Source organism: Clarias gariepinus, chromosome 24, assembly GCF_024256425.1.
Source record: "Clarias gariepinus isolate MV-2021 ecotype Netherlands chromosome 24, CGAR_prim_01v2, whole genome shotgun sequence".
Lineage (NCBI taxonomy): Eukaryota > Metazoa > Chordata > Actinopteri > Siluriformes > Clariidae > Clarias > Clarias gariepinus.
This window is the reverse complement of record NC_071123.1, coordinates 1074772-1082259: the sequence shown is the minus strand read 5'-3', so window position 1 is coordinate 1082259 and position 7488 is coordinate 1074772.

Below are 7488 nucleotides of genomic sequence, written 5' to 3'. Positions count from 1 at the left end.
AACATGGGGAAAGATCAGTGTGCAACTCACTACGCTAACAGTGCACCGTGATTACTAGGTTTTATATATATATATATATATATATATATATATATATATATATATATATATATACAGCTCTATATGAAGGGATACAATAATGGAACAGTTAATATTTTAGGATTGCAACAGGGGGGCAAAAATATATGTATATGTATTTTGGTAAACCGCAGTACAAAACACACAGATCAAAGACTTGAAGTTGCTTTGTTTACTTTGGAGTAAAAGTTGAAATAAATGAAAACATGAAATTAAATAGCAAAACAATAAAGATCAAATACAAAAATTATCTTTCTTTTCCTTCAAAACTAAGTTTGAGCTCCTTTGTGGCTAGTTAACCATGATACTTTTATTGCACTAGATTATTTCTTTAACAGTTAACTTGCTCTAATTTTGGAATTATTACCTTTTCTATATCTGTTTGTTTCTTATTAATTATATTAATTTTTCCATTTGCTTTTTGATTACTGAATTAAAACCTCTGACCCACAAATTAAAACAAAATTACAATAAAGTCAATCGTAACTGGGGTCAGAGCGCAGGGTCAGCCATGATACAGTGCCCCTGGAGCAGATAGGGTTAAGGGCCTCGCTCAAGGGCAACAATACCTTTTCACTTTCGATCGTCGTCCCTCCTTAAACACCTGGCTGGCTGGCTGAGCTGAAATAGTGGCCCACTCGCTGTCACGATTCTAGTGTCACTGGATCTGCCCCACAACAACTGAAGAGGAGAGTTCCCGGACGAGCCACCACAGTTTGTTACGGACCCCAGGTGCGGCGACCACAATAACAAAAAGGATTGTGATCTGTGAAATGAATGAAAAGACTGAGACGAAAGGAACACAGGACCATGCAATTTTTTTCCAGATTATGTCAGAGGTCCTGTCAGTATATGCACCCCGGAACAAATAACAACGGCATTAAAGGTTCTGCTCCCCCCTACGCTGTCTTATTCATTTTTCTCTCTCCTTTTCCCTTCATTGCAGGACGTCCTGCTAAATGACAAATAATAATTTGCTAAATTCCAAAAGATGTTAGTCCTATTTTTTTTTTAAACGTTTTACTGTGTACTAAGTACATACATCACCACATGTGGCTGCTAGCTAATAAACTAATTGCATGCTACATATGTCTCTAAATTACAGAAATGCTTAACTGTGCATAACTGTGAATTTATTTGACTTTTCTATGAACAGAAACAGAAACTAATTGATGCAGTTTTTTAAATTTCAGATAAGACAGTAGACTAATTTATTTTTATTTATTTATTTTTAATGACACAATAAGAATCTATTGAACTTTAAAACCAATTGAAATGTTATGTCGCTAGACTTTAGCTGTGTCCAGTGTTGCTCGTCTTAGCTGGTGGTTCCTCAACCAGAATTGTTCACGATCTGTTAAAATGTACCCAAAAAAATTATCATCTTTCTGCCTGGCAGCTAAATATTCGTGTAATTCAGGCACTTTGGGATTTTCAGTTTGTAACACTCCAAACATTGCACAAGATTGGCACAACAATGGAACACTGCCACCTACTGGACACACGCGTCAATGAGCGAAGCCCTTCAAACATAACTGGCCAAACAACTGGCAAAGTGACTATCCACACACTCTCTAGGCCTTTCCAGTTCCTGGTGATGACTGTCATTTTAAAACTTCAATTGTAAGGTTTAATTGTATTTGTTAGATGTACACTTATAGATTCTAACTTTTACATTGTAATCAGTTAACTTATATTTGGCATATATACACTTATAGATTATGACTTTAACAGACAGATGTTGTTTCAGCGTGAACATTGCATGGTGACAAAACGATACAAGCACACTTACTGTCACTAATACAACAGTACTATTAAATACAACTACAACAAAACCAAATGTCTAATGGAAAAACATCAACAACATTGAATAAGATCAAAGCAAACTACAAGCAAGCAATCAGCTAATCAGGTATGGTGGTCTTCAGTACTGAGTGTTCTCTGTATTCATATCTCCGAGTGAACTTCAGATCTTCACTTTATCGGAAAAAGGGAATAAAAAAATGTCAGTTCATCATTGCGTCTTGCTGGAGCGTGAAGAAAAAGGAGCTTGAAAAAGGATTTATATATTTATTATCATTATTATCGAGGCTGACATCTTATTAAAAGGACACAAAAAAAATTATTTTAATTTTATCAAGAAATCCTTGGTATTATATGGTTGGTCCGTACATCTCTAATAAATTTTTATTATTAATCAATAATTTCAGTTATTTCAATCATATGTTTTATAATGGTATCAGTTTTTATTTTAATAAATATTCAGTATTTAACACAGCAGTGACGACAGGTATCCGAAGGGCTTATGTTACCATAGTAACGCACGGAGGAAGTGACATCTGCGCTAGTGACGTTGCAGGGTGTTCCGAATGGTGGAGTTTTGTTGAGGATAGTTCCCTTCACGGACATTAACTGCAAACAGAGTAGGTAGTAGGGAGCACCCTGTGAAGTACACTTCGGAATGGAATGCAGTCAAAATTTTACACTACGGACAATAACTATTAGCAAAAAATGGGCAAATAAATGGGGATTTAGGATACTGTATATATAACAAAAACACAGTATCTGCTTTACAAGAAGACATAAGAAACTATAAGAACAGGAACTGAAACAAGTACAAACAGTCAATAACCTTGGAATGTATTTTGATGAAAAGAAAACCAAAAAAAATAATAATAATAACACACAAAGATAATAAAAGAAAAATGCAAAAAAATGACAAATGTAATACAAAGCCGAAAAGGCCAGACATGGGGAGCTAACAGAGCCTGTTAATCAGCATATCCGATGCTCTCATGAGAGCTACCATAGACCACATAGACCACCTAGCATACTGTACATGTCAGCAGCAGAGTCCAACTTAAAGCAGATAGACACTATGAAAGCTGTAGTTGAAGTCTGTAGAAGTCTGAAGGGGCCTTCAAAACATTCCCAGTATCAATTATACAGATAAAACCTGAAGTAATGCTGACAAGAATATGAAGAATAAAACTACTGTTGTCATACTGGGTAACCCTACAAGGGCATGACAAAGAGCATCCAATAAAGACCATCCTCAAAGAATGCTGGGAACATAATAAAGCAAACCTACATTCTACATCCCACAACAAAATATCAGCTAAAGAAAGAACCACAGAATAACTGTCAGTATATACTTCCGAACTGATAGGAATAAAAAATAGCACTTGAATGGGCGAAGAAGAATTACCAAGAAGAGGCGATAATAGCATCAGAAAATACATCAGCCATAATCAGTCTAGACACAGAAAACTCATGCAGACAGGACATTCTAGTTAATATATTACAAATAATAACAGAATTATACCAGAGGGGTGTAAGCATTAGCTTCCTATAGGTACTAGCACAAGTAGGGGGGAAAAGAAACGAAGAGGCGGATAAACTCACCAAACAAGCAGAAGAGCAAAAATGTCTGAATAAAAATCCCAATAATCAGAGCAGAAGTTAAGAAAATAATTAAAGAACACACAAACAGAATATGGCAGGAAAGATGGGATGAAAAAGAAACAGGTACACATAAAATTCAAAAGCAGATTAAAAAGGGAAAATATGGGGCAGGAACTGGAGAGAGGAAATCATTATAGCTCGGCCAAGAACAGGACACACACGATTAAATCAGAGTCTTTAGATAATAGCCAAACTCCCAACTGGAGAATGTGAATTCTGTGGCCAAATAAAGACAGTATCACATATACTAACAAACTGTAACAGATACGACAAGGACAGACAGAGAACTCAGAGAAACCATGCAAGAGGGTGGAGTAGAAATGACATCAGGAAACATCCTAAGGAAGATGAACAGGAAAATATATAGAAGTCTGTTTAATTATCTAAACGAAACTGACCTAGTAGATAGAATCTAATTTAATGATTTATTTTTTATTTATTTTGCTGTTTGTATCAGTCTGATGCTCCACACTCCAGTCCAGCAGGTGGTTATACGTTGGCTACCAGCCACCAAAAAACAACAAGGAAGAAGAAGAAGAAAAACAACAGGAGCTAAAGTTTTGTGAATTTCTGCTTATAACAACAGGTGGGTTAATATTCCTTCAAATGAGATGAAAATACCATTGAGTAAGATATAAGAGTGTTGAGAATCTGGGGTGGTTACATGTAAAGCACACAATGTAATGGAGTGGGAAATGTGCTTAGCTATGCACTTTTATGCTCGGCTATTCAACCTGATGCCAGTAACATACAGAGCCATTGGGAGGTTGGAACCATAGGGATTGTTGCCATACAGTAATAACGCCCGAAACGTTATAGGGCTAATATACAGTACCTATTGTTTGGCGGATGCAGAGCCACCTGATATAAAAGACAGTCTGGGGCAATGGGTGCTTGGGTGTATGCATTTCATTTCATCCACCTTGCTGAGATGTTTGTAATAGGTGTTCATCCTGTAGTTTATCATCATAATGCTTACATACAGTATACTGTATTTTCTTAGTTTGTAATAATTTTATCACATATAAAAATGTATATATTTTCTTATATATTGGCAATGATGAAAAGAGTATATTTTAATTTTCAGCTTTGCCATTATTTACTGAACCAACCTGGTGTCAACATTGGGCCAAACTTGTAATTATCTACTAAACCAAAGTTGAGTCAACCTAACTTTGGCCCTACCAATAAGCCAAAGTTGGGCCAATGGACAAAATGACATTGTTCGAAACGTTGGCCCTTCAGCAGTGTTCTATCTGGGACTAATTAAATTTTTAGCCTTGCTATTACCTACTTACCTAATGTTGTGCCAACATTGGGCCAAACTGTAATTATTCACTGAACCAACATTGGGCCAAACTATCTTTGGCCCCACCAATGAGCCAACATTGGGCCAACCACTGATGCAACCATTGTCCAAATTTATACATGTGCTATCTGGAGGACCTCAACCCTGGGCTCAATTTGAGGGGGGATGCGGAGGGATCCTATAATATGATACATATGCAGAAATCCTCTCAGCTGTGATAGTCTGGCCAGGCTCAGAACTCAGACACCACGCTCTTTATCCCCAGAGTATTAATCACCATCACCTGTCGCCAATCAGCACATAACTCAACACTGCGCCTCAGTCAGTGTCCGGGCTCGTATCTATGAGAGTGGACTTAACCTCCTATGAACAAGTAAGAAGAAAAATACTTCCCTAACTACTTACCTGTACTCTTCCTTTCAGAAGTAATCCAGTCACGAGTGATTATTCCAGTGCCGCCGTGGTGTGTGGTTGCGTCCGTCTCCCGTCACCGTCTGTTCAGGCTTCCCTGCGCTCCTGGTTCTCCCAAGAAGGAGAAAGTCAATCTGACCGTAAACCTTTGCTTTCCCTTTATAAACATTAAACAGCTACTAAACTCCTACTCTGCCGTGATTTACATTCCTGTGAAATAAACTTACTCATCTTTATACTTACCATCCTCTGGAGTCCGTCTGTGTTACAGAGGTCCGGGCTCCTGCAAAACTACAGTACTATTAAATTTAATTACTTCATTACTAATGTTTATGTAGATTTGTATTCTACTCTTATAATCCTCCCCAGATGAAAGCCATGGAAGGGATAATGTTTTGGTTTGATGGCTCCAAGTTGATTTAATTAAGCTTATATTTTGTTAATAATACTGTTATTAAAAATGTAACATATTTCGCAATCATTTTGTATTCTTAATTTTGGGTCATCGGCATTGTCATCCTCCCACCTGACTACACCATCCCACTTGAATTTTTTTTACAATTCGAACACTGCCTGCACCCTAATTTCAATCCCAAACTGTAAAACCATAAACACCCTGATTAACTAGAAGTCAAGTCATTATTTGTTCTTCCTACAACTTGGATAGGCGACAAGACTTTTGTCAGGGTGTGTGTTCCAAGCCTCTAATCTTTAAGCCACAAGAATATAACTTCTCTTAGAAACTTTAACTCTTCGATAATGTTACACATAAAACCCTCACATCTTTAAATCCCAGAATAGACTTATCCTGGAATTCTTTTAGATCTGGCTTGGTTCCTATCATCCGGAGATCGCTGGTTCGAACCTCGGGTGATGCTGTAACCTCTCACAGCCGGAGGCACAGAGAGAGCTGATTGGCCGAGCTCTCTCAGGGGGGAGGGATGAGAGGTACTCGCGCTCCCACATTAATCACGGCTCTACAGCCAATCAGGGGCGTCTGTGAGCTCACACACGCGGAAGGAGCGGATGGCGCTTTCCTCCGAGTGTGTGACTCCGTCCCTAACGGTGCGTGAGCAAGCAGTTTGAAAAGATGCGGTCGGCTGACGTCACGCGGTTCGGAGGAAACACTAATGGTCTTCTGAATGGTAGTAGTAGCCTTAATGTGGAGCCCCCTAGTGACGGGGAGGAATTGGACACGACTAAATTAGGGAGAAAATTGGAAAAATCCAACAAAAAAAAAGATCTGGCTTGGTTAGACTATTTCTTTTAGTAAAGGTCTTCAAAATATTTATAAATATTTCAAATAACTCTTCTTTTTTTTAATCTTTATTATATTTATTAGGGTAATTGTTTTTTTCTATCACTCTCTTTGTTTTTGAAGTTTTGCTTTTTCAGATTTACTTGTGCCTTGTTTTATGAGTTATGTATTTTGGTTTTTTATTTGTTTCATGGGTCTAAACCATGAGTAATGTAATTCTAGCACTAGGCAGATGATTATGTGAATAAGATCTAAATATCTTTTCTTTATTAATACAAAAACAATCATGAGATTTTGGAGTGGAATGAGCCGGTCATGGTTATAGCCAGTAGGAGTCACTATTTACTTACCAGGAACCCAGACTCACCCTTTTTTGTTGTTGCTATTGGTGTGATTTTTGTCAGTCTGCCTAGTAGAAGCCGATCAAGGTGTTCTGCTGGGAGAATGATCTATTAAATCACACATTTGCACAATTCTGGACATTTTTTATTCATTTTCACTTTTTAGTTGCATTTAAATTTCTTTTGTCTTGTACATATAGGTTTTTATATTTCTTATATACTTTATATTTCTTATATATTTTTGACTTATTCTTATATATTTTTGACTTTTGAATATTAACCTTTAAAAAATCTTTCTTATTTCTTGTTAATTGTTGGAAATGTTTAAGGTCACAGGCGGTCGTACAAGCGTTTCACTGCATATCGTACTGTGTATGACTGTGTATGTGACAAATAAAATTTGAATTTATTATAAAGTAAAAAACCAGGCCCAGGCCCTAACAAATAACCCTAACTTCTAATCCTTTAGAGTTAGAGTTAAACAAATATAAATAATGCATTTAAAATACTGTCTGCATCAGAAACATTTTCATCTCGTCTGGGAGCGTAGAATCCTGTTTGTTAAATGTTGTATACCTCAAAAATCATCTCAAATTTGGCACTGGGCAGAAGAGTTTCCTCTCACA